This window comes from Accipiter gentilis, chromosome 1 (genome assembly GCF_929443795.1).
Source record: "Accipiter gentilis chromosome 1, bAccGen1.1, whole genome shotgun sequence".
Taxonomy (NCBI): Eukaryota; Metazoa; Chordata; class Aves; order Accipitriformes; family Accipitridae; genus Astur; species Astur gentilis.
The window spans coordinates 48,137,218-48,161,331 of NC_064880.1; the positions used below are offsets into that span (position 1 = coordinate 48,137,218).

A 24,114-nucleotide genomic window follows, 5' to 3' on the forward strand; every position below is an offset into this window, starting at 1 on the left:
GATTTTAAAGAAGGCACTCTAATACGCGGCTTCCTTATAAGATCGCTACTCCGAAGGTTTAGTCTTGAATTTGTCACGCAGGTCGCTTTATTTGTTTTGTGAATCGTTATTCATTCAAGGTCAAACCGTAGAGAGTTTGGACTTTATTCGTGTGAAGATACGAATGAGGGCTCGCCGTAGTCGTGTGCCTTCCCTCCTCCTCTCTCCCTCCCTCCCACGCGTGTGCCTGCCTGAGCGTTTCTGGAGAAGGCTTTTAAAAGAATAGATGAGGGTCGTAAAAGTACTTGCTGACCGCTGCCTCCAGCTCTTTTGCATAATTGAAATATATCGTTTAACTCCTCTGACGAAAACAAAAAAATCGGCTTAAAGAATTGATTTCCTGAGAAGGTAATTTTTGACAGAAGCCGTGCGGGGAAGGTCTTCATTGTGTGCGTGGGTGAGCGGGGTAACGTACCTGTTAGAACTAGGTATTGCTGAAAGTACGTGAGAGAGGGCATGGCGACTGCGGGAGCTGCTGTTTCTTGTGCCTTGTGTCACGCAGGTGCCTCGCGGGGCTGTTCAACTTGCATCGTAAAATCTTCAAACTTTAAGGGAACTGATTAAAAAAAAGTGGTGAACTCTTTAGGTTCTGGAAAGATTTCAGTGGGGTTTAGGTAATGTCATGTCAAAGACGAAAGCAAAGGTATTAAAGTAACGTGCTTGAGCACAGGGATACTTCTCAGAGAAGATGATGACAGGTACGGATACGTCGGGGCGTGTGATGCGTGTGCGACGCTGTGTGTTGGCTTGGCTGGTTTGTGGGGACGTGGTCAGCTCAAAATGCATAACATCACGTCTTTGCGGGAGTAGGCTCTTGGTGTTAAGTGCTAAATTTTCCAAAGGATGGAAGCGGAGAGACACTCTGCCTGCCTGCACCTTACACATTCGCCGAGTCGGTTTTAGAGCATTGTGGAAGTTACTGCTTTAACTGATGGCAACATCAACAAGAGGAGCACGATCCTGCTGTAAGTCATGAGAGTTTTGCGCCTTTCTTTGGTGGGACTGGCTAAAGTTTCATTGTTGATTAGTCCAAAAAGTATTTAGACACCGTTCTCAGCACAGCCTTTTCTGCAAAATCAGGGAAGAGCAGGAGGTTGTACATTCTGCTTTTTTTATCTTGGTTCTGTGAGGGAAAGCTGTGTCTGCTCATCTTCATACATGAAAACAAAATTTTTCAGATTGCAGCATTTAAAAGCATTTTCTGAAGAATCAGAAATAAACACCACTCATTAGTAAGCTTCTCTTCTGCTTTGCCATGATGGTGTTTCAGAGATCCCATTTCACTCTGGTAATGGAAGACCAGAAGAGCTGTTGAGCTCCATCTGTATGCATTAGGGTAGGTGGTTGATTTGTACCCTGGGGCCGGATTATCTGCTATTTCATTACTTCTGGATCAGTAATGACATTCAGGAAAACTGTATTTGTAGTGACTGCTTTCTAGGGACGTCTCTTCACTAGAAAGCCTTACCGATAAGGATCGACTGACGCATGTTTGCTGACACGCTGCTCTGGTAGGAGACGCTCATGCTGCTGCTTTTAGCTGCCTTTGATGGCACAAAAGTTCTGGGTTTTGCGAGTAAGAAGCAGGGATTCCCACAGGTCTCCTTGCACTTCAATGTAATTTTTTTTTTTTTTTTCCCCCTAACCAGTATTCAGTCTCTTAATGTCTTGCCCTCAGACAGGTGAGCAGAGCTCTCGTGCCTGTTTTAGATACTTGCTCCGTCTGTATTTGGGCACAGCAGCAACTATCCCGGTGGCTGGTAATAGAGGAGAGCACGTGAGGAGCCTGAGCTGGAGTGGGTGAAACATGCCAGATGCTGCAGGCACCCTGTGCCAAGCTCGCTGCTGAGTAACAGCGCAAAGGTAGTGATGCGAGAGTGGTTTTGGGGAGTGGAAAAACCAGGTGGTGGTTGCACTTTGGAAGCTTTTGATTCCCGTTCCTGTTGGTGGGTGGGCAGAGGGGTCGTGGTGAAGATGTGCTGTGATGCAAATGGTCCTATCCAGGTGTCCAAGGCAACTCAGCTCATCTGGCTGTGCAGGCTGTAAGCGAAGAGTGGGATAAGAAAATACAAAAAAATACCCCGAGTTGACAGTGCTGCACCGACAACATGAATACCTGTGTCTGTTCTGCTTCCCTGCCCTGCAATGCTGCTTGCGCCCCCGTACCTTAACCGAAAGGGATTACGAAAGCTGAGCAGCAGGGATGCTTTTGCAGATTAAAGAGGTGATGGAAATGCCTCCAGGCTGTTGTTCAGGGAGGTAAGTTCTCCATTCTCGTTAGAGGTATACGCTGTGCTTTAATGGTGTGTGCAGTGCCGGGGCTCGATGCTATCGATGGGCTGGATGGGGGGAAAGCGGAAACCTGTCTGCTGGAGTCGCCTGATGCAAAGGTGGTTCTGGGAGCTTCTTGGGGCACTTTGTAGGTGAGGGAAACGGTCCTGCTGGACTGCCTTGAAGCATGTTCAAAAAGTACGTGTCTCGGTTGTCGATCGTTAGGAACTTCTTTGAATCTCAGGGGTTTATGTTTCAGTATGGTGAGACAAAAGCATTGTTTTCACAAAACATAGCTGCTTTGTTGTTTTGTTAACACACCAGAAAATGGAAATTTGTCTTGTCTTGGCCACAGTTCACAGGCTCCTGTGTTACCAGTGTGGCTGAGGAAAGGGCGTGCTGCTGGGACTGCCTGGGGGTGAGAGCTCTTGTGGTTTGCCTGTAAATCAGAGAAGTTAAGAAGCTATGGATGGGCTGTCTTGCCTCATTATAATCGAGTTTCATGATAAGATGGAATCAGACTTCCTGGCCAAAAATCTCTGTGCCGTCGTGGCGTGTTGCTCTGTGTGTTCTGCGTCCTCCTGCGCCGTGAGGTTTTGCCCACATGTCACTCCAGCTCTTTGCCAGAGCTTTGAAATCTTAATTTATTACTGACATAGCATTCCAGATATTGGTAAAGCTACCTTTTCTGTTGTTTGCCCCAAGATGATGTAAAGTAAATGGTAGGGCGTGCTGTGAAATGCAGGTGTGACTGCCAGGCGAGGCCGGGACGGTACCGACAGATGCTGAAATCCGTGGTGCTCCTTCTGGAAGCCGTGCATCCCACCATGTCCAAAGCTGCTTCCAGGGTGGTGATGAAGTGGTAGGGGATACAGGTGAAGCACCACTGGCAAAAAAAAAAAAAAAATCAAAAAATCCCACGGATTTGTGCCAGAGGGTAGAAGAGTTGTGCGGGTTATTTAAAACCAGAAACTCGGCAAGGAGGGCAGGTTTCTCTGCTCGCTCTGTGCGTCTGCAGAGGTCCAGCCTCTGAGTCAGAGACGAACCATCCTGCCTTACTTCTGCGTCTAAGCAGAAGTGCTCATTGTCTGCAGTCTTGCTTTGAACACGAGAACCAAAAAATACTGTGCTTTGGACTAGCAAGCTTACCATAAACATGCTGGTAATGCTATTTCTGCTTTGAATACCTCCTTACTGAGTCATCTTTAGGCATTCCGTTGTACTTCTGCTGTATCTAGTTTAAACAATTGAGTATTAAGGACATGCTGCATCATTTTTGTTGGGAATGCTTTTAGTTGCGCTTCCTTTCCTAATGGATTTTTATTTGTTAAGCTTTTATTCTGACTGAAACAAAATCTGCTAATTTTTTTGGAGAAGCTTTTTGGTTGCTTCTCTCTCTTTTTTGTTGAGTCTCATCTAGCTAATGCTCATATTTTGCGTCTGAAAATAAGCTAGCTACTTTAAAAAGGGGTGGGTTGTTTTTTTCCCCACCTGCACTCACATAGCAGGCAGCTATTTTGAGAAAGTGTATGAAATGGGTGAGGAAAGAGAGATTCAAGGACCACCGAGAAAGCAAAGTAAAAACCCTATTAGTGATGTAGTAAATCCTACCCGCCTAAGCTGTCTTTTTATCTGGTAGGTTGTGCCTCCCTGTTGCCTGCCTGTTAAAGCACTGTCCCCTTTGCTTGGGGTTAGAAACTGGCCTTCTGTAGGGCTGCTGAGCAGAGCCAGAATGTGTGTGTGATGTATGGTATCCACGTGTGTGCTGGGCAGGTGGTAGCGGAGATGGAATAACATGCAAGATAATCTGCTGTCCGATACCTGCAGTGGCTCCGATGTCCCCTGGTGATGCTGACTGCCCGTTGATAAAGGCAGAGCGTGTAAACTGAGTTGCAGTGCAGTAAAGTATGAAAAGTATTTCAGCTGCGGTGATGTGACCTGAATGGGTAGCATGAATGAGGAGGGAGGGAAAAGAAATGGTTTTATAAATGAAATGAATGTTTAAAACTACTTAAAATCTATCAGAAAGTGGAGAAATTGTCACCCTCCTGACTCAGTTGCTGAAATAGAAAATGTAAGTGTTTCTGCAGAAAAGGGATATTCTGATAGTGAATAGTGGGTATTTTTGAAAGGTTGTAGATAGTCTAAATTGATGTGGCAAACTTCTGGTCCCAGCCTTGCTCAGAGTGAGGGGGGACTCCTTGTCTGTCTGCAGGTTGCGAAGAACGGACAGAAAGATATTACGTGCCATTTGGCTCTTTCAGACTGGCGTAGCCTTCCAAAAGAAAGATCAAATGAAACAATCTCTTCAGTTGTTAGGTATAATTATGGCCGTTTCTGATCCATCTCCCACAATGGCTTGTAATTCATATTGGCTTTGTTTCAGCACATGGTGAGAGCGGCATGAGTTTCTGTCTGCTGTGTTTTGAACAGGAGATTGTGGAGAATGTAACTTGCCACAGCAGATTGTGGGATATATGAGTATATATAAATATATACATAAAAAAAAAAAAAATTTGGTATGACAGGACAGTGGTATTCAGTCTTCCGATAGATGTTTTTATCTTTGCTTAGGCACCTAATCTCACTGAATTGCTGGGTTTTCATTGCAAAATAGATGTCGGCAGACAGGAGAGAGCAGAGTGGTGAGGCCGAGGGTACTGCAGTATGGGGGTAATGACTCCTGGGCATTAAGGTATGCCTTCCGAGATACTTAGAAAACTGTAGGCTGCAAATATTTAAGATTCTGTCATTAATTTCAGATAACTGTAGTAAACACAATATACAGCTTTAGTAAAGGCAAAAGCAGTGGACTCTGTGATTGCAACTATCTCAAGCAATGATGTACAGTTTACATAGCATCAGGTTTTAGTGTGTGGTATTCGTTCATGAAGGAAAACTTAGGTGCTGAGAGGCTCGACAGATGTGGCAAACCTTATTTTACAAAACCATCCCAACAGAAACACACAATAGAATTTCTTGTTTCTTTTTTTTTTTTGTGTGTGTGTGTGTCTTGTTTTGCTATTTAAAAATTCATCTGTGCTCCATCTCGTGAAATGTTTTGAAACAGTCAGGAAAATAACCTGTCCTGTGTAGGAATATGCATTGAATTAAATTACAGGTAATAAAACAGAGAATACGCCCACAGCAAAAAAATGTGATGGATGGAAGAGCAACCTGAAGATGTAGCACAATAAAGGTGAATGCAATTCAGCCTTTAATGAATGGGATTAAAACTCGTGTTTATGAGTGAGGGAGGCTTTCCACTGGGACGGAGTCTGTTTTGTGGCTGCCTTTTTGTCTCTAGTGGGTTGAAAGAGAGCTCTCTTCCAGAGCCTTTCTGAAGCTCAGCACGGGTGATTTGTATTCTCCTGGAGAGTAATTTGTCAGGAGATGAACAGCAGTACGCTCTGTGTTTGCTGGAATAGCAAAGACAAGTCCAGTTAAAGACTTATTTTTTGGGGTAGAGTAATTTTTAAACTTTCCATCAAAAAAAAGTCATAAATACCTCTGCTTGACCTAGATTTTTTTCATCTCAAGTACTTCAGTGGCAAGTTCAGGTGCTGCATAAAACGGAGCGGCGCAGAGCTTCCAGTTAGGGAGGACACAATTTGGTCCATGGAGAGCGTATTGCTAGTGCAAGGTCACTGTTTTGGAAGACGTAAAGTGATTTGGGAACTTGCTGAATTTGTCTAAACATTGCTGGATTTCATTGTAGTATTTTTAAGTAAAACTTTGATTCAAAATGGAAACTGAGACAAAGTAAGCAAAAGGTTAAATTTCCCCCAAACAAAGCGGTCATTTTTCTGGAATAAAACTTGGCTGCCTCTAAATGAAAGCTTTCATGTTGCTTTCTAGCAGAAGCAAAAAGAAAATAAGCATTCAGTTCTAGTTCAGTTGTTTTTTCTTTTGGGAAGGGAGGTGTGTGTGTGGGGGTGTGTGTGTGTTGTTTTTTTTTTTTTTTTTTAAATATTTTTTTCTATATAACAGAGAAGCCCATTAATCTCCAGGTCCAGCTCTGAGACGACTGAGGATCGCTGTCTTCCTGTTACTTCTGCTTTGGTGTTGAGCTGGGAAGGATTCTCTCTTCTTCTCCAGTATCAGGTCTAAATTAGGTATTAAAGACATACATTTGATAGAGTAGCTCTCAAGTTATTTTCTGAGGCTTTTGTTAACCCTTCTCAGTTCTAGATGATGCTCTGGTTCATTTTTTGTATCTCTGGAGCTTGAGGCTGGAATTTGGTAAGGGAGGATTTCCTCGCAGAGGTTGCTGCAGTACCTTATTATTTTGTCTTGTTTTGCTAAACTCCGGGACACGTGAAATGAGTCCAAGATGTTTGGTCAGTGTACTGAAATGATCAAGATAAACGTGACTGGGACAGTGGGTTGCACTGAAGCTAAGCTGGTGGAACATCAAGCAAATATAGAGAAGCTTTACAAGTTGACAGGGAGTGGTGAGGTAAATGTGTGGTTTATAGAAAGGAAAACAGTAGAATGTGTTTAAAATGATAGAAAATTGCTTGTACGAGGAAGTTTGCAAAGGTGATGCAAATTTGGTATTGGGACCAGGGAAAAGGGATGTGCGAGTGACAACCAGGAGATGGTGGGAATTTGGAATGGGGATGTGATATGATGGGGACGAGTTTTGGTGAGTGCAAATGAGAAAGAGGAGAGGCAAACAAGCAAGCTGTTGTCAGGAAAAGGATTTGGACTGCAAGTGTGTTCAGAAAGCAAATGGATTGAAGCCTCTGAATGACAAGGAGGGAAGAAAAGACATGAAAAAGAGACATGATGCAGCTTCGATTTCAGTGAGCTGCAACAAAAAGAGGATGTTTTGTGTCACTCTGACCGTGATGGAAATAGGAACTACAAAGGAGAGGAGAAACTTTAATGAACAAACAAGATGGAGACAGAAATGATGGAGTCATGTCAAGATTTGTTTTTTCTCTTAAAATATAAAAAACCCTACTCCCACCCTGCCAAAAGCCAATCCCCTGCCCCCCGCCCCTCCCCCCCATTTAATAGATTTAGGCACATCAATGGTAATATATCATGTCGAATTCATTTGATATATTTGCTTATATCATGTCTAATTTTGGCAGGAAGTATAACACTAATTACATTTACTGTCAAGTTGATTGCCTCTTCCCTGCACAGCGCTAGCTGAGCCTGGCTCACTCTCTGTTTAAATAGGTGTAACTTTTTCCCTGGCTTTTTGGAAGAGTCTCGGCTGTGGAATACCCTTTCTCTCAGTCTAGAGAAATATTAGCTTGTCAGTCTTCTGGATGAGCTGTAATGACTTTCTTATCAGGAAAAGGTTTAATGCAGAAAGGTATTGATGGGCTAGAATTACCAGATTTGGTTTTTTTGGTTTTGTTTTTTTTAAGCTATTGGGAGGGGTAGGATATATTTGGAGGGGTTTTTTTTGGGGTGTGTGTGTGCAAGGTATTTGGCACCTTTGTAAAAGACAGCATACATTAATTACACTTTGAAAAGAAAATGCAAGATGCCTTTGTGGGCAGTTCTGAAGATGACATTTCTGAAGATGACACGCTTTTCTTGGTTTTCTAGGTATCAGCCTCTGTGTTTGGCAGTTTAAAAATACAAATTAGATGAAGACAACAAATAATAAGTATATTACTTTGATTCTGGGATGCTCCTTACACATATTCCTGAAAGAGGCGACAGGGAGGCTGAGTAAATAATTTTGTGGAGAAGAAAGGGGGTCAGGAAGGCCGAGTGGGGAGTGGTGTTAGCAGGAATAGAGAAAATGGAACTTAGTACTGTGGCATCACTGAAAATAATCATAGCAATAGTCTACCTCCTGCAGAGGATGATGAGAGGGAATGCAGTATGGGATGCAAAACTTTATGCAGCTATGAAAGCATTTTCAAAGCAATTTGCCAAAATACCTCTGGAAGGCAGAACATCTAAACTGAAGTGATTTGGAAGTGCAGGCAGAATTTGGGAAGCATCTGATCTTGCAGAGGAGCACATTTGGAGGTGAAAACTTTGGGAATTACTTTTCCAAAATTGACTCCAATTTGAGGTTAGGATTAATGCATGTCTGCCTTCAGGAAGACACAAATAGTTACTATTTTCTGCTAAACTTGAAAAGAAAAATCTGAATAACACTACTGGGACTGAGAGCTAAAGGTCAGAAACTTTGAATAGCAGCATTAATTGCTCCCTTTAAAGGATATAAAGGATCAGAGTCTTTAAGGGCTTGCCTCAGGATGAGAGCAATATTAATGCCAGGAAGTGATGACACAGCAAGACTCAAAAAGGGGAGAGGCAGGTTTTGTCCTTGTTACTCCAAAGTAAGATCAACATACTAGTACCTTGTGTGTTGACTAAATGTCTGAAGTATTGCAGCATTACTTCAGTCGTGTGCTGTGCTTAATACTTTCTATTCCATTGTGTAGGATCAAGCATCAAGAAATAGTAACAGCAGAATTAGAAGTTGCAGTGCACACTGGATGGCCCCAGCGGAGAGAACTTTTTAAAAACTTTTGAAACTCTTGTTAAGTCTCTGCTAGATTGTTATCACAGCCTTTCAGTAAATGATGCCACACTTGATTTTCCATCTTTGTCATCTTCAGGTTTGCATCTTTGTGTTTCCAAGTTATGCTCTGTTCTCCTATGAACAAGATATGGTGGCTTAGAATACGTGAATTATCCTATGCATGCTTCTCCTACATTGCTGAGCTCTTATCGTTAGTTCAGGCTATATTGCAAAATGCAAATATTGAGGGAATCAGTGATATATGATAGAATTTGCCATTGAAATGGATTATGGTTTTTCATCTTGGCAATGATTTTTAAGAAACTTGGATTTCCACAGCTGCCTATAAGGTTCTGTATAATGATAATGAAGCCATTTCTGCTTTCCTTCTCTCACTAGCATATTCAGAAGATTACTTGTGTGCTTATTTGTGCAAGCAAGGGTTTCGGAAATCAGAAGTTTCCCAGTGTTGCAGAAACAAATGAAAAGCTTTGTTGTGTCTACAGTTATGTTTGCAAAAGAATCCTCATTGTAAAGGCACTTGATGCTAAAAATTTTTGGGGGTTTCCTCTCTCCTGAGATGCTTTTGCTAGTCTTTGCCTCCCTTGCTCTGTCCTTTAGAAAAAAATCCTCTTTCCTCTAGGGAATGAGGAGAGTTGTGGGGGAATTATCATAATTTGCAAGCAAGAATGTTTTTTTAAATATTTAAATTGGTTTAACTTCATAGCGACAGGTGGCAGATTTTTTTCTCCCCTTGATTTCAGATATGTTTGTTGATGATCTATGGCAAATGACTTAGATTTGGCTTTTTCAGTTGAAAAAAAAAAGTACTTGCCTGCTGACTGCTTTTTAGGCTAAGTTACTAGGAGCTAGCCTTTGCTGGGATAGTTTTTGGAGTTTGTAAGGAAATCCTGTTTGACTATGTAATGATGTGTTTGAATTAAGTTTCCTCCCTATTGCACATTCTACAGGAAAATGTATTTTCTGTTAGTCTGGTAGATAGCTGTATAGGATAGATTTTGTTTGCTTTTGAAACAGCAGAAGTCTCCTAGGAAATTCTATTAAATTCTTATAATTCAAGGGAGGGGAGTGCACCTCCTTCCCTTTCCCTGCCCAACCAGCTCTTCCTCAGGCTGGGCTCAGGTGAAACATATGTGAAGCTGATAGATATAGCTAGGAAACTTTTGATGCTGATAATCTTGGATGGTGTGTGGTAAGTAAAACATGAGGTTGCATACAAAAGAAGGTTAAAAACTTGTTTCCAAAGAAAAATACTTCAAACTGTAGCGATATACCCTTAGACTATGTAAGTGATCTCGATTTTTGCATTTTTTATCTCTTAGTAGTATGAGTTCTGTAAGGATGGTGTGGGCTTGCTTATTGGATCAAATAAGAATGATGAAGGGAAACACTTAAGGTTGAACTCAACTTTAAATGCTTGAGGTATTTCATTGTAGTAAGCATATTTAAAAAATTTTAGCTGATGTTTGGCTGAGTCAAGACTTATGTGCTCAGGATGGACAGTGAAGATCCCATTAGGCAGGTGTTCAAGATTTGGTGTTCTCACTCTAGATTGAATTTTTGTACTAACAATATCTGCAATTACACATTATAGAAAATATTTGCATTTTCTGTAGATTCAAATCCTCCAAAATAAATAGTTGCAGGTTGAAATACTGGCAGCCTGGCAGTGTATTTAAGCTTGCTCTGTAGATTACTATTACATTAGTTTGCTATCTGGGGATGCTGCTAGCAGAGCTGAAAAAGCTCTGAGCTGATTGTTATCAAGCTTTTAAAAGGAGTAGTAAAGTATCAGTGTCAAATTCTGTCTGAAAACTGAATATCTCTTTTTTTATGTGAACTTACCTAAAACTTTTAATAATAATACAGTAACCAGTGTCTGACCTTATAATTAAAACTTCACTACTTTTTTAGGTGTTAGTTTTGTCAAGATACTTTTGCAGTGTAATGCTCTTGGTGGCAGAGCTTTTTGTATTCTCCTCGACGGATAAATGATTAATGGTCTCAACACTGCCTTCTGGATCACCTTGTAAGAGGTCTCCTTCATCAATCTGGCAAGGGGATTGTATGGCAGTTTGCACCCTAATTACAGTCCCCAGCTGGGGATGTGCTGCTTAACAGATTACTTGTAGCAGAAGTACAGTCGGCGCAGATATAGATGACCATGGAGTTGTTTGACGCTCGGGTGCAAAAATTAGATTTCCTTTCTAGAAAAAAAATCCACTTCATATAAACAGTGCAACAGATAAAAATGTTTAGCTGGAATTAACTCTGTAACTTAAAGGTTTAATAATAACAGCAGTTCTGTGTTTCCCTGTTTTCATCTTTTCCCTTCCCTTCTCTTGCAGTCTTATAGACGAGGGCAGTATTGCAAGCCAGAAATTTTATTACCAATAGAAACATTAAGGTATTCCACAGGGCAAAACAAAAGTGATTCAAAAGGTGCTTTTACAGATAATAAGTTTTAGCATTGAACAGTTTACCCAGAAGACAACAGATTATTTCTAGTGGTCTATCATTATTGTTGGCCTTTTTTTCTGGCTCATTTGTGGTGTAATGCTGCTGCTCAATTAAGATGTATTTTGGTAAAAACTATGAATGACACCTGCCCCACTTCCACCCAGCATATTGCTAAGCATATATGTATGTGCCTATTGCTCAGTCTGACAAACATGAGCATGTTGCTGAGAAACAGCTTATTTAAGGTCTAAGGCATGGAGGAAAACCTGCACAGCATCCAGTCAAACGCAAAAGCACAGTGCCTGTTTTGGTATTTGACAATGAGAGGATTTTGGTGCTTTGGAAGGATGCGATTGCCAAATCGTTTTGTATATATGTATCAGTGTTGTAGTAGTCAATATTGCCAAATCAGATAACATTATGAATATCTTGGCAATCTGGAAAAAAACGTGATTTGTTTTTTAATGATAAGCATTTATTTTCATGACTTAAGAAAAAAATTATTAAAAAGTCTAAGGATCATCTGGGCACTGATAACTTCCCCCTGGGTCACATGTACTTGAAGAATAAAGGCAGTGAAAAGGGGTACCAGTAGATTGAGGCTGGAGGTAGAAAATTTGCACTATTTGTGCTTATATCCTGAAGAAATAGAATTGAACAATTGTAGAGATAAGTATTTATGTTTAGGACAGTAGAAACCTTCAATTGTGCAGTGGCTGCTGTGAAGTGTGGGTGTGTATGTTTGACTTCGTCTAACTTGAAAGAGAAAAAAAATTTAAAAAGTCTTAATGAAAAAATAGGCAAATATACCTGACCTGTGTTTGAGTGCTGTGGAATGGCAGCAAATCTTGGGAGTCTTCTTTCTACCTGTGGGCTTAATGCTTTTGGAGTATGAACGGGAGCTGATAGGCATGGGTAAAGCAGGAATTTATCACTGTCTTGTCCTAGGTTTGGAAGAAAGTCTCTTGTGAAGTTTTTACTCCTAGAGATGGTCAGATAATGGTTGGTTACAGTGCATTTACTCTTTCTGGGTTTCCTTCCCCATGAGAAATGGAGGAATTGACCCTAGAGTTGCTATATTATCTGGAAATTGCATGTGCTGTATGGTGAAACCACTTCTGAGAGAGCGTTTGAAAGGTTCTGGTTTCTTTGACCCAGGTTTGCGATAAGTTGAAACTTGTGGCTTTCCTGTGTTCCAGTTCCCGTTTGCTCCTTTTGCCCCCATCAGAAGCGAGCAGTCCTTCCGTGCCTCGTCCTCTCAGCTAAAAACTAAAGGCTGTCTGTTCACCTTCTCTTTATTGTCTTGTTAAAAAGCAGATGCAATGTTTCCTTCATATCAGTCTTTCAGATGGGATAGCAACATGGTTTGGCGTTCTTGCGAGCATTCATCACTCTTCGGTTTGCAGAAGCAATTGGAAGCAAATGACCCAGGTCGTCGTTGTTACTCATATTTTGTGTTTTTTCCAGTTCTGCGGCTTCGCTCCTTATTTGAGCTGCGTTGACATGTCATGAAACACCACATCTCTGTCTGTAGTCATGCATATTAATTGCCAAGCGATGCACTGCCTCTTGCTGATCTTGATTTTTCCTGTGGCGGTTCTCTCAAGTTTTGTTCCAGGACAAATGCATCGTAGGTACTCGAGAGGAAAACATTTTCTCCTGAATTATTTTAGCAAATGGAAACCCTTTTTTTACTCTGGCTGAAGACTTTGTCTTGGCTGCAAGCCTGAGAGATTTAAACATTTGCTGTTCCTTTTATTGTTCAAACCTGTGCAGCATATTTTAAGTGAGCGAGCAGTCTGTCAAGTTATTAGAAATCATTACTTTGCCACAGAGTTATTGAATGGATGTGAAAACAGGTGTTTGTCAGATTTTTACCTTCTGGACTGAATATTTTTGATGTTTGGGAACTTTTATCTGCAGTCAATCATTGTGCTTTGTATAGAAGAAGGCTTGATTCAGATTATCTGAGCAATCAGGGAGCAGAGATGCGGTTCTGTGATTCATAATTGAAATTTAGCCTTTAGATTAACTTCATTAGTATGCTGTTGAACAAGGACAGGGTGTTAATAAATGAAAAAATCCTTCTGGGTTTAAGCACCGAGTGCCCCAATAGGTCTTTGCAGTTTATAATGAATTTTTATTTTTGCTGTGACAGCATTATTTTTGATTTGACCATGCTCTTTTTGTCTTTATTCATCAAAATTGTACAAATATTTCTGTACAGAGTGAGAGAGAAACGTTTTATCTAATGTGTGGTTAAACCCAAAATTCTTCTAGTAAAGCCACGTTTATGAGCCATTCTGAGATCAAGAAAAGGAACTTTAGAAAATAGACTTCAGTTTCCTTTCTAACTGATAATTTATAGTAATGAGTGAAACCTTCCTTGTATTCTGAAAATACTTGAAACTTTCTGGGGAAGTAGAAACTACACAATCTCCAGTCATTAGACTGTAGGCTTGTAAATGTTTATAAAAAATGTACTTGTTTATCCTACTGAGATGAAAAATACTAATTTCTGGCTTCCATATTCTGATTACTTTGTAAATTCTTGATCTCGATATTTTTGTATCTGGATTTGCTTTAGATCATAGCTCAGCAAAGCACTCACTAGCACTAGAGCACGTGTTTTGAAGTCATTTGGACTTCAGGTAGCTTGTTAAAGCTGGCCTCTGTTCCCAGAGAGATGTGTTACTGTAATGCATTATGTCACATAATGCATTATATCAATGCATTTAGAATATCCATCCTTCTTTGGATGCAGGGGGAAACATGGTGAGAAAGGATGAGAAAAAGGCTGAGGTACTTAATGCCTTCTTTGCCTCAGTCTTTAACAGTAGTAAGAACAGTTGTTCTCCCACTAACCAGCCCCCTGAGCTGAAAGACGGGGAGCAGAATGAAGCCCCCATAATCCAAGGGGAGACGCTTAGGGACCTGGTACACCACTTAGACACACAAGTCTATGGGGCTGGATGGAATCCACCCAAGGGTACTGAGGAAGCTGGTGGAAATGTTCACCAAGCCACCTTCCATCATTTACCAGCAGTTCTGGCTAACCAGGGAGGTCCCAGTTGACTGGAAGTTAGCAAATGTGACGCCCATCTACGAGAAGGGCCAGAAGGAGGATCGGGGGAACTACAGGCCTGTCCGTTTGACCTTGGTGCCAGGGAAGGTTATGGAGCAGCTCATCTCGAGTGCCATCACGCGGCACGTAGAGGACAACCAGGTGATCAGGCCCGGTCAGCGTGGGTTCATGCAAGGCAGGTCCTGCTTGACCGACCTGATCTCCTTCTATGACAAGGTGACCCACTTAGTGGATGAGGGAAAGGCTGTGGGTGTTTTCTACCTCGACTTTAGTAAAACCTCTGACACCATTTCCCACAGCTTTCTCCTGGAGAAACCGACTGCTCATGGCTTGGATGGCTGTAGTCTTCTCTGGGTAACAAACTGTCTGGATGGCCAGGCTCAAAGAGTTGCGGTGAATGGAGTTAAATCCAGCTGGTGGCCGGTCACAAGTGGTGTTCCCCAGGGGTCAGTACTGGGGCCAGTTCTCTTTAATATCTTTATCAATGATCTGGACAAGGGGATCGAGTGCACCCTCAGTAAGTTTGCAGATGACACCAAGTTGGGTGGGAGTGTTGATCTGCTGGAGGGTAGGAAGGCTCTACAGAGGGATCTGGACAGGCTGGATCGAGGCCAGTTGTATGAGGTTCAACAAGGCCAAGTGCTGGGTCCTGCACTTGGGTCAAAACAACCCCATGCAGCGCTACAGGCTTGGGGCAGAGTGGCTGGAAAGCTGCCCGGCAGAGAAAGACCTGGGGGTGCTGGTCGACAGCCGGCTGAATATGAGCCAGCAGTGTGCCCAGGTGGCCAAGAAGGCCAATGGCATCCTGGCCTGTATCAGAAATAGCGTGGCCGGCAGGAGCAGGGAGGTGGTTGTTCCCCTGTACTGGGCACTGGTGAGGCCGCACCTCAAGTCCTGTGTTCAGTTTTGGGCCCCTCACTACGGGAAAGACATGGAGGTGCTGGAGCGTGTCCAGAGAAGGGTGACGAAGCTGGTGAGGGGCCTGGATCACGAGTCTTACGAGGAGCGGCTGAGGGACCTGGGGTTGTGTGGCAGTACACTCCCCACCCTCCCCCAGCCAGGAACAAAACTTCTCCAGGCAGGGAGAAGAGGAAAAAAACCCACCAAACAACTAAACCCTGGAGGCCACAGGTTGAAATTTGAACTGGCCAATCGAGACGTGCCAGGTACACTGAGGTGACCTTCTTGGCCAATAGGGATTAAAATGACTACAGATCAGATTCAACAAGGGTATAAATGGGGCTCCACCAGAGGACATTTTGGAATCAGTCCTCCTCGGAGCAGTGGGTCTGCAGCCAGGGACTCCCCCTGGGGTTGGGGCACTGCCCGAGGTAACTCCTCAAGGGAGAAAGCCCTCAGCATTTAGGTGAGTGAGATGCGCCATTTTGAGTTATCACTTTTAAATCTCAAGGATTCTTAAAGTCGCCTGTGTAGTACTAATTCCCCTTACACCATTGAGCCTGTAGTTCGCTACTGTTACTGGAGTTCTAACTAACTTTTTACTGAAGAATATATCTGAGCTTTAACACCTGTTGGAGTTGAGTGTGCAGGCTGTCCAGGGAAGTGGTTGAGTCACCATCCCTGGAGGTATTTAAAAGATGTGTAGATATGGTACTTAGGGACATGGTTTGGGGGTGGGCTTGGCAGTGTTAGGCTGACGGTGGGACTCAATGATCTTAAATGTCTTTTCCAACCTACATGATTCTATGATTCAGTGTATATCTCACGGTAGCCCAGGTGCCATCAGCATAGAAGGGAGTATTCAGACTTCTCCACATGGAATTTTCTTGCATGAAATAAAGGTTAATGTAGTTGAACTTAGAATGACTGTGCTGTAACTGTGAGGAAGTTGTTATTGTTTTTATTTGTTAGGCTGTTTTTACATTTTTATACAATGTTTTGTGTGCTTTGTATGGTTTTATGGAAGATTTTGATAGATTCTCATTTGTTAGTCATAAAGTAGTACTAAGAAAGTAAGTTCAAGAAAAAAAATCCTGTTATCATAATGGAAAAGAAGATATTAGGGATTTCTGGTTCCTTCCCATCCTCACAGTTGCTCTTGATCTCCCTAAAACCTGTATACTTTGAATTGTCTGTACATATGCTCTTCAGTGGAGAGGAGTACACTTGATGTAATCCTCTGTGCTTTGAGGTGGCATGGCATCTGCTTCTGCAAGAAAGGATTACGAATTTAGCTTTTTTTCTACATGCAGCCTTGAGGGAAGCACAGATTGCTGAACAACAGAGCAGATTGGTGTCGAGTGCTTGAAAGGTTGGGAGCTGAGTTTGAACTCCTTACATGGAGTCTGTGCGGGCTTGAAGAAGTTTAGCTCTGGGGAGCTTTGTGGCTTGCTGCAACTCAGAGTCTGGGGCAAATGCAGTGATGAGGTTGGAAAGTTTAGAAAAGAAAAATGAAGAGAAAAGCAGAAAGTGTTTGTTAAAACATGAGTGTTCTGTTAGAATCCTTGAGTATTTGTGAAGACTGTAGATTGTGATCTCCTGACATATCTGAATGGGGGTATGTATGTTTGTGTTACACTTTTCCATAGCGTTTGGAGTGGGAGGGGGGACTTAAAATGCTGAAAGTTGTGACTGAGAAAAATTAGCTTCTAGGAGGCGGTTTAAGATATGTGGAGTTTAATAATTTCCATTGCTTCCTCCTAAGGAAGACCAGTCCTAACCAGCAGAAGTAGTACACATCCCCACATGTCTTAATTCTCACAAATAGCTTTTGTTAGGAAACCTTGAATTAAGATAGACTGCTGGGCTGCAGGGCTGGGGGAAGCAGAAAATGTGAAAATTTCGCCATTGCTAGTTTCTAGCTTACTGCAACCACTTTGTGGAAGAAGTGAAATATTTGACCTCTAGAAGGATCCAGGGACAAAAATATGAATTAAAGATAATTCTTAACTCTTTTTTTTTCTTTTTTTCGGAAGACAAAGTTTTGAATACTTGCCACGCCTTTGAGCAGTACCCACAGTATGAGGCACTGCATTCAGTTTTAAATAGGGAAGCCTAATCTGTAAAAGCTTGCATTTTTCTAAGAGAAAACTATGCATAGAGAAAGAAAGAGGAAAGGAAGTAAATTAGACAATTGTGGAGTTCAGATAACATTTAGCTATGGTCCAATAGTACAAAGTTTGAATGATGAACTACCTACTTGAAGACCAAAAGATAAACTCGGTCTCCCCGTAATCATTAACATTACTCTTGACAGATGCTGTGAGAGCAAGCACAGTTTGTGAAGATACTTGAATAACGGATGATGATGGCTTTGGTTCACTTAATGAAGTGGGGTTTCTGGAAGGAAAATAGAACAAGAGAAGTACAAAAAAAGTCCAAAGAGGTTGGGGGGGGGTGTCAGGGAAGAGTTCATGCTTGATTTTCAGGAAACCACTGTAATAAATTCCCTGGGGATGCTTAGGAGTCAAACGTGCTCTCCAATATTTTGTTTTGTATAATAGAGAACCTTCCTGGTTACCAGCGTTTTTCTGTTCGTCCTGATCCTTAGGTTGGGAGCAATTTCCTGACCTTGACAGCTCCAGATGGGGAGTATGTTTAGCCTTTGCATGCCCTGGAAAACTTGAGGCTGAGCTAGGGCACGTACTGCCAGGTCACGGCTGCTCTTGCTCAATAGATTTGCCACACTGAAAGAGAAATGCTTGTTTCTCTCCAGATAAGTCAAGATCATGCTTAATTCAAGACAGTTAAATGACTGTTTGCATTTTGCCTTATCTATAAAATTCAAAATAATAAAATCACAGATGAAAATGAGAGAAGATCTTCACTTACTTGTACGTTTACAAAGGTTAAACTGGAAAGGTTTGTCTGTGTGATGTGCTGGCGCCTTTCTTGACATGGTGGTGGTCAAGTGTTCCCTCTTCTTGTGTTCTTGATGCTTCCCATAGTGCTAACTGGAGAATTTTCATAAATATGCTCGTGTTTATGGCCAATCTCTCTTCTAAAGTCTGACAAAAAATGTGGACAAATTTAACCTTTTAACCATAATCAAGTTTATTTTTCTTATCTGGGGGTTAGTGTGACCAGTCATCTTAATTAAAATAGACAATGCTTTATTTTGGAGATCCAAAGGTATATAATTTCCTATATTTAATTGACTACTTAATTACTCCTTGCCTCAATGAAGGGTAAAACCCTTCTCCTCCCTCTTTGGTGACTTGTCGAATAACTCTGAATAAGGTGTTTCCTCTGCTGAATCTTGTGTCATGCTGTCTAGTAACTAGGATACTAGATACAAATACTTAAATTATGTGTTGCTCACTACTGGTCCTTGATTGAGACCGTGACATAATGACAGTTATCTGACTTGGTGTAACTGATCCTGTCCATGTAACCTCTAAGAATATGGTAATACCTAGATATCTTTATTCTAATGAAAAATTATGGTAATAAAGTTTAGTTTTATTTTATTGTAAGACAAATGTGTATGAAATATAACCACAAGTGAAAACTTTTCGCTGAGCTAACAGCTTCTCTGCTACATTCTCAGTCTCTGCGCCCTTTTCCCCCTTGTCGCCTCTTTTCATGAATGCAGCCAAAAGAGGAAATGCAAAATGGGAAAATGTTGAAACCCACCAAAGTTGTGTGAGGTTTCTCATTGATTTAAATGGGAATACAAAAGCTAGTGGTCTTGCATTTAGCTTAAATAAATTTCTCACTGTATAGAAGCACTATCTGGAAATAAACGATTTCAGATACCTTCCTGTTCTCTAGTAACATAACAATATGAAGTCTGAAAGTCAACATACCTTGAAAGAATTTAAGCAAAAATGAAAAAGCTTGAATAGAGTCTGCTTCCAGCTTTTAATACTGTTATTTTGATGGCCTGGATTTTAATAATATTGGTTATTTCTTGAGTAATTCACAGAATCACAGCCTGAGATTTAGAAGATCGACTTGCTTGAGGAAAGTATCTGATAGGCTGTTTCCATTGAAACAGAGCTTAATCTTTGGCTTCACTGATCCTCTTTTTTAGTCAGAGCTGTCACTTACTTCAGGTCAGTTCAGGCACACTATAAATCAGTACCTTCTTACTAGTCAATCAGTGATTGATTCAATTTTGCAGCACTTGAAGGCAGTCTTTTCTAGTTTAAAACTGAGTTAATGTGGCCTAAAAGGAGTGAGCACGAAGTTGGGAGCTTGTGAGTTCTGGAGCCAAGACTGGTATTACTGGTTTGCGGTGTGAGCTTGGGCAAAAAAATTTATATTTACAACGTAGAAATACTTGTTGTGCTTGAGTCTTTCTCTCCATCTCTTTTTTTCCCTCTTTTTTTTTTTTTTTTCCCCCTGTGTTAAACTTGAGTTCTTCAAGGACCTGTTATCCGACACTGTGTTCAGAGTTGTTTAGCTTCCCTGGTATTAGAGATGGAAAATCATGCACCCTGTTGTGTGTCTTGGATGGAGATGTACGTGCTAATGGAAGTTTAAAAAAAAATAAAAATTGGTATGTTTGCAAAGGCCTTTGACACCTCTGCAGAATAATTGAAAATAAGACCAAATGGACCTTTGAGATGTCTTCAAAAGTTTAATAGAATATTGATTTTCTTTTGAAGGTATGGAAAAGCTTCATCCCATGCCATGTCCTGACTACACCACAGCCCATAGATTGGAAACACTCAAATCCTTTGCGGTATTGAATAGCAGATAACAAGTGCATCGTGATGGGACTGAACTCTGTATGTTAGTATTAAGTGACTAAGTCCTCGATGTGCAGTTTTGATTTTTGTGCCTAGTAGTCTAGAAGAGTTGCTCTCTCACGTACTGGTATTCCTGTGAAGAGAAGACCTATGTGTATATATGTGCGTCTCTGGGTTTTAAAGTCAGCTTGTGTATATGTTGTGGAACCTTTCAATAATATCAGTGAATGAGAAAGCACTGCCAGTGTGAAGATGCAAAACATTACAGTTTATTAGTAAAACCGGAAAAACCCTTTCAAAAACATTCACCTTTGAAAATGGAACAAAGTTTAGACTTTTATAATTGTTTCAAAATTAAGTATGCTTTCTAGGTAATAAATTAAATCTGTTTTCCTGAGGCAGATGAAACTACAAGGATAGCTGATAGCAAATCAAAGGAAAGTAGGAATGGACTTTTATTCTCTTTTTTCCCTCTTGCTGTCTGTGGGTCTTCAGCTGTGGTATTCTCATGCTTACTTTGAAATTGCCCCCGTTAGCTTGGTCTGAAGTTATTGTTGCTATGAGGGAAATGTTTTTACATTAGAACGGTGTTTCATCTGACTAGCCTTGAAAGGTTTTTTTCAGTAGTAGTTCCATTTTCAAAAATACAGCCAACATTATAGTGTGGGCAAGTAAGGAAATAAAAAAAAAAATGTTTTCTGACAGTATGCCCTTTTTTTTGCTTATCAGAATGACTCTGAAATTCTGTTTTCTTGAAACAACAACAGGGAAATATTTCTGTTTTTCTGATTAGAAAAAAAAGAGGAAATATTCTGTCTGATCTGCGAGATATACTTGGAGCGATTCCAGTGTGGTGAGGGATGCTCTGGGTAGCAAACAGATCAGGATCCCGCAAGGGAGACTGCCCTCTGTGCGTAGTGTTCAATAGAGCATCTCTAACTTATTTAGCTCTTTTATGTCTCAATGTTCTGTATTTGCTGAAAAGTAATTGTTAGTGTTCTGAGTTGGGTTTGCTGGTGGTATCACCAGTGACTGACTTGATGAATCGGTGCTCCCTGAAGGAGCTTTGCTCTTTGAACTGAACTGACATGGCACATGCAGCCACATCCTCAGGTCTCGTAGACAGTTAATCCAAAAAGGTTGTTTCTATGCCTCTTTTGCTTCTCTAAATATTTGCTTGTATATATGCCAACATTTCTGAGTAATTATTCCATTAAAACTTGAGTATTTGAAGAAACTAAACCAAATGAGTTATGATAACATTATATATGACTGAATTTGCATATTCTGTTTAATAGACAAAAATTGTTACTCTATGTAGTTTAATTTGTCATCATTTGCCCTGCCTTACTGTTGTTTTGGATGTAAAAAATTAAGGTCTGATCTTGTAAATTCTTACTCTTCTACAGAGACTTACTGATATCTGTACAGGAGTTGGTTGACCGACTCAAGCAGGTGTCTACTGATGTTTCCACTCTACCTTCTCCTTTCTGATTGCTTGTTAGTACAATTTAGAGTTTGACCACTGCAATGCTAGAGCAGCAGCAGCTGTAGAGATGAGAATGAACTGAAGCCAGCACTTGTAAAGCAGCGAGTTAATAATATATTTATAAGGATACTATATATAGGTACTTTGATATCAATATATACTATTAAATAATGTATAATGTATTTACAGGAAGAAATTTTAGCTCTGCAGAAGCAATTGCACATACAATTACTTGGCAACAAGTATCACATGCTATGCTGTAGGTATAGACGATGTTAGCATGTTTAAAACCAAGTGCAAAATTGCTGTAAATGTCCAGAATAGGCTAAATGCCATCTGGATTCTTAACAGATCTTGAAGCAGGTTATAAAATTGTTTAGAAGAACCTTTTGAGGTAGTAAACAGAATTTAAATACCCACGTGACTTTGAACTTGAGAATTTGAGCATATTCTGCGAGAAATTTGTTGGTGCGGGAGACAAACGTTTTAGTGAGCTACCCCTAGAATGGGTCCCCTGGGTAGCTGAGGATTATTGGAAACCTCTCCAACAAGTGTTGGGAATATTTGTTTGGCCTTGCCTTCTTTAATAGAAGGAGCAATGGTTGTATGATGGGACTTTGGAGATTAAATAATGTTCTTTGATTATATAGAAGAAAACGAGAGCTACTCAGCAGTGTAGAAGATTGGGCTTCAAATCCAGTAAGGCAGGTGGTCATAGGCAGAAGCCAGAAATCCCTGTGTAAATGTTAACACTTATTAAAATCAATGTTTTTCTTTCTGTAGTCTCAGCATGTTAAGAGGAGAAAGGGGAAGAAAAGGTTAATCAAATACCAGTATAAACAATATGTTGGCTTATAAGGCAATCATTTCTTATTTCTATTCAAAGCCATTAAACTATAATTATAGGTAAGTTTTCTAGTTCATGTGTGTAAACAAAAAAAACCCGAAAACCAAAAAACCAACCAACCAACCCACCGCCCCCAAACTCAAAAAATAACACTCCCATCAAAAAACGCCCAACCAACCTGAAAACAAACAAACCAAACAGGGCTTTGTTTATGAAACAGTAGCAGAGGTCAGATGAACCGACTGCTTTGATTCAGCAAGTCTTGTCCCATGTCCCATCACCTTGTGCCCGCTGACAGCAATACAGTTGATGCACTTGCATTTACTCTAGCGTGCATCGTGTCACTTGGTCAGATTTAAGCTGTTTGTTTTTACGGTTATTTCAAGATTCTTCTTGTTTGAAATAATGTAGTAAGTAGCAGGAAAAAAAAGAAAAACACAGTGTAGCCAACAAGAGCAGTTGAGCGTAAGGGAGTTGGCGCTCAATACCGGTGGTGGTGTCTTAGGTGACCACCATGGTGGAGGCAGTGCTGGAGACTGGCAGGAGATGCATGTGGGGGCACATCCCTCTCCTGGGGCTTTGGAGGGAAGCTGCTACTGGTGTGGTTTCTTCTGGCCACAAGGTGCTGCTGTCATACCTGCTCTTCCTTGGCTCCCCAAGGGTTCCTGCTGAGCAGAAGCAACCACAAGAGCTGCTGGCAAGGACCTAGGGTTACCTTCAAGTGTTTCTTAATCAAATCCCTTATTAGTCTGTCACAGCTCCATCCCAATAACCTCCAACAGGGATCCTTACCTCAAAACAACCTGACATTGAATGAGGATAATACATTGCTCGATGATGATGATGGATTCACTAATGTTATTTGACATATCTTTCATGTTAAAATTAATGTCTTCTTTGATGTTGTGAAGGTTGAATTCAGAGAAGATAATTGATCCTTGAGCTGAAAAGATGTCTGCAAAGTTCTTGGCAGTTACTGGTAGTTCAGGTTGCAGTTGTGTCCTGGCTGTCATTCTAGTTGCAGACCAGCCTCTCAGCATGGTGGATAAAGTACCAAAACTGGAAATGTCACATGAACACATGGAAACAGCAAAACCTTAGTGGTTTGGGAGCTTTTGCCTTTCAACTAAAAGACCCAGGATTTCTTCAAGTCGCAAGTGTGTCTGTGTCATCTTTTTTCATTTAGGGCTATGTAAATTATTAAAATATATGTGGGGAAAAAGAGATAACTTATTTGCAGTTAGTACTAGATAATGTTATTAGTTTTTTCCAATGTGTGGGATTATTGTTTTAGAATTAAAAAATGTTGCCTCCAGAAACTTTTTTGAATTTTATTTTATGGAAGACAGTGAAGGTTCAGGTACTCATCCTCAGAAACGTGTTTCAGGGTGGTGGAGCGGCCCTGAAATGGCTCCTGCATTCTCTAATTCTGGGTGCAAATATCATGTATTCTTGACTGCTTGTGTTAGTTGCATAATCAAAATTTTTGGAAGTTGCTTGCTCAATAGCAAAGAATTTTGACACTAACAGCTTCAATCTGTGATGTGAAAGCTTTGTATGGTGGAGACTACCATCGTTATGGTGGAATTTGTCACCTGTTGTAGTAGTGGGCATGTAGGAATGCAAGTGGAAAGTGACTGTGATGAAATTCAGTGGTACATTGATTATTACAGCTGATAGCAAATTCAGTAGAAAGGGACTTTTGAAACTATAGCTGAATAAGTCTTGAGAGTCCAGATG

At 41.0% G+C, this 24,114-nt stretch overlaps 1 protein-coding gene across 1 annotated transcript in view; it reads left to right on the forward strand.

The window, feature by feature from the left end:
* The window catches only part of THSD7B (thrombospondin type 1 domain containing 7B), a 334,912-nt gene that overhangs the window by 682 nt on the left and 310,116 nt on the right, over positions 1-24,114 (forward strand). The window lies entirely within an intron of this gene.